The following is a 4115-nucleotide window of genomic DNA, read 5'->3' on the forward strand; positions in this document are numbered from 1 at the left end:
AGCTCAGTGAGTGTTCCACACTGTTATTAGATCATACAAGCAAATGTGTGATTTATTGAAAAGATTCTTTGCTGGAAAGTTTACAGAAATAAACTGTATAATGATGAACTGTACACGGGATGTGTTTAGTAGATCTTTGAGAACTTTAAGAGGAAAGCTGTAAGCTCACAAGTCTGCATTGGGGCCCTAAAGAACTGCACAGTAGTCAGTTTCAAAACAACAAAGTAGCAAACAATGTACTACACAGATAAACAAAAGATAATAACAGGTGCAAGATCTTTTTTTCAATCAATTCACTTTATCCAACAGACACTACTGTTAAGCAATTATCTGTTTTTATACCCTGTATGTAACAGACAGACCTTCCTTGACTTTGCAATACATTCTATCACTCTAGGTCCTTATGTACAGATAGCTAATGTTACAGTAATACTGTGTTGCAGCAAGGTAATATAAGTCTAGAAATCTGATGGACAGTCATTGTAGCACAAGAAACTTGCTTGTAAAAGTCATGTGGCGCTTACAATCAAGCATCTCCTGTTCTCCTCAGTCCTCATCGGTATGTCTGCACCAGCTTTCCTGCACTAGTCTCTAGGCCATGGGTGCTCAACCTGTGGCCCTCCAGCTGTTGCAGAACTACAAGTCCCATCATGCCTCTGCTTTTGGGAGTCATGCTTGTAACCTTGTCAGCCTTGCAATGCCTCATGGGATTTGTAGTTCTGCAACAGCTGAAGGTCACAACAATAAAGCAGAAGCAAGCCACCAAAAATGACACTAATTGTTAATGTCATAAGCACCTCTCCGACTCACTTGTACAAGTGTGGATACATAAACCCAGGGGACAGCATACTAAACAATATGATAGTGTGACAAGAACACACCTATCTAAAAAAGAAGGTTTCTAAGAGATCCACGCGGAGTAATATGAATTCAAATGAATTTAACAATACTTTATTTGATCACATAGATCATGGGGAGGTTAAACATAAGCACGGTGTACATATGAAAAAAATAAAATCATGTTTAAAAACACTTAGCGTCTTCAATTAAGGGTCATCTTAGCCAACAGAGCACCATATAAGGCAGAGTGGTGTAATGATGGAATAGTTATCCTGGATTTCCGTAGGTTTCCTGCTTAATATTTGTGTGAACCGTATATTCAGTAGGTGTGTTCCCAGTATAAATCAGGGACCTCCTGGAATGTACAAGCTGGAACACAAAAATACATGGTATGTATCTAGCAATATGGAAACCAAATCACATCCAAAATTTACCAGGCCTCCCTCCACAATAGTCAATGGATGCTGCTGTTACCTTCTCATAGGTGAGACTATCATACCCGCCTCTCAAATGTAGGGACTTCCTGGATAGCCACCCCAAATGGAACAGGGTCCACAGTACCAAATGATTCTGAGGATATATATAGAAAAAGATAATAAATGTGTAGAACATGGGCATCAGGTAATCCCGAAAACAAAACACACATAAAGATGTGGATATATTACCATCAATAAGGATCAAGAAGACTCCTGTCGACTTGAACTAAGATCAGGTCCTTGATGCTTTTCCAAAAATGCATATGGGGGTGAGGGACCAGGTATACACGATGCGTGGATTTCAAACACATATAGTGTGTATATAGCTTATAGCAGGCCGTAGATACCTGAATTTAATATACCCAGTAAAGGGTTTCCAAAAATTGCTCAATTTGAGAAGGTTATTTGCGGTTTTATAAGGATGTGGCTATGTCACAGCAAAAAATACCTGAATAGGAAAGCATATGTATATATATATATATATGTAGATTCTCCTCCTTAGAGGATTTCCAAAAAATTCCCCGAGTATACAGGGTAAATTAGGCCCATACAACATGCCCTATGAACACCATGTAGGCTCTGTAAATCTCAACAGCCGTAAGCTTTTAAATAACTTGCCACCGGTGGAAGATATATTTCCCTGAAGGATTGCCGTTTGCGAACCGCTGTGATAATAGCCCACTGGTAGTTCTCAAAAGGTCTTGGGCCTACCTAGCAGGGAGCTGTGACACCGCCGTTCCTTCCCGCCTTGTGGGCGCCGCACCCTGTGAAGACGCCGAGCGTAGTGACGTCAATACGTTGACGCGTTTCGTCCGCCAATCACCGCAGACTTCGTCAGAACTGGGAGGGGACTTCAATCCTTTGCCTTATATGGTGCACTAATTGCATACCAAAAAGTCTCCACCTCGCCATCTTGTGTTGAAAGAATATCACTACATTGGGAATATCCAAAAGTGAATTAAAACATATATATGTTTTAATTCACTTTTGGATATTCCCAATGTAGTGATATTCTTTCAACACAAGATGGCGAGGTGGAGACTTTTTGGTATGCAATTAGTGCACCATATAAGGCAAAGGATTGAAGTCCCCTCCCAGTTCTGACGAAGTCTGCGGTGATTGGCGGACGAAACGCGTCAACGTATTGACGTCACTACGCTCGGCGTCTTCACAGGGTGCGGCGCCCACGAGGCGGGAAGGAACGGCGGTGTCACAGCTCCCTGCTAGGTAGGCCCAAGACCTTTTGAGAACTACCAGTGGGCTATTATCACAGCGGTTCGCAAACGGCAATCCTTCAGGGAAATATATCTTCCACCGGTGGCAAGTTATTTAAAAGCTTACGGCTGTTGAGATTTACAGAGCCTACATGGTGTTCATAGGGCATGTTGTATGGGCCTAATTTACCCTGTATACTCGGGGAATTTTTTGGAAATCCTCTAAGGAGGAGAATCTACATATATATATATATATATACATATGCTATCCTATTCAGGTATTTTTTGCTGTGACATAGCCACATCCTTATAAAACCGCAAATAACCTTCTCAAATTGAGCAATTTTTGGAAACCCTTTACTGGGTATATTAAATTCAGGTATCTACGGCCTGCTATAAGCTATATACACACTATATGTGTTTGAAATCCACGCATCGTGTATACCTGGTCCCTCACCCCCATATGCATTTTTGGAAAAGCATCAAGGACCTGATCTTAGTTCAAGTCGACAGGAGTCTTCTTGATCCTTATTGATGGTAATATATCCACATCTTTATGTGTGTTTTGTTTTCGGGATTACCTGATGCCCATGTTCTACACATTTATTATCTTTTTCTATATATATCCTCAGAATCATTTGGTACTGTGGACCCTGTTCCATTTGGGGTGGCTATCCAGGAAGTCCCTACATTTGAGAGGCGGGTATGATAGTCTCACCTATGAGAAGGTAACAGCAGCATCCATTGACTATTGTGGAGGGAGGCCTGGTAAATTTTGGATGTGATTTGGTTTCCATATTGCTAGATACATACCATGTATTTTTGTGTTCCAGCTTGTACATTCCAGGAGGTCCCTGATTTATACTGGGAACACACCTACTGAATATACGGTTCACACAAATATTAAGCAGGAAACCTACGGAAATCCAGGATAACTATTCCATCATTACACCACTCTGCCTTATATGGTGCTCTGTTGGCTAAGATGACCCTTAATTGAAGACGCTAAGTGTTTTTAAACATGATTTTATTTTTTTCATATGTACACCGTGCTTATGTTTAACCTCCCCATGATCTATGTGATCAAATAAAGTATTGTTAAATTCATTTGAATTCATATTACTCCGCGTGGATCTCTTAGAAAACTTCTTTTTCAGATAGGTGTGTTCTTGTCACACTATCATATTGTTTAACAGCTGAAGGTCCACAGGTTCAGCGCCCATGCTTAGGCACTGAAAAACGGGTTCTGACCAGTGGGATGTCACTTTAAAGTCTTCCTCAACTGCCTATTTCCAGAACGTTCTCCCACCAATCCCTTATTTTCAAGACTGTGCGGTTGCACCCCCCCTTCCCCATACCCACTTAAAAACTTTGGTCCTCCCATATGGAAGAATATAGGCTGACAACAGGATAGTTTCACACAACATTAGCAAGCCATTAACTGAACAGAGGTTTTGGACTCAAGGGGTACATCCCACCAATTTCTGTTGACATTTGATTGAGTGTGGGATAGGGTGTCAGCAATTGGTTATGCATTTGGCATAGGGAACTTGGGGTTAGATTATTCGATGAGCACCAATCACAG

At 41.1% G+C, this 4115-nt stretch overlaps 2 long non-coding RNA genes across 2 annotated transcripts; one reads left to right on the forward strand and one right to left on the reverse strand.

Moving 5' to 3' along the window:
• Window positions 1-935: 935 nt before the first annotated feature.
• LOC149457075 (uncharacterized) lies at window positions 936-1436 on the reverse strand. Its single transcript, XR_016313751.1, has 2 exons — window positions 1315-1436; window positions 936-1209 (listed from the first exon to the last, which is right to left on the reverse strand). It is a non-coding gene; the product is annotated as an uncharacterized LOC149457075 (long non-coding RNA).
• Window positions 1437-3136: 1700 nt separating this feature from the next.
• On the forward strand, window positions 3137-3637 carry LOC149457076 (uncharacterized). Its single transcript, XR_016313752.1, has 2 exons — window positions 3137-3258; window positions 3364-3637. It is a non-coding gene; the product is annotated as an uncharacterized LOC149457076 (long non-coding RNA).
• Window positions 3638-4115: the final 478 nt, after the last annotated feature.

Source organism: Staurois parvus, unplaced genomic scaffold (genome assembly GCF_062004578.1).
Source record: "Staurois parvus isolate SC_StPar_1 unplaced genomic scaffold, SC_StPar_1.0 ptg000336l, whole genome shotgun sequence".
Taxonomy (NCBI): Eukaryota; Metazoa; Chordata; class Amphibia; order Anura; family Ranidae; genus Staurois; species Staurois parvus.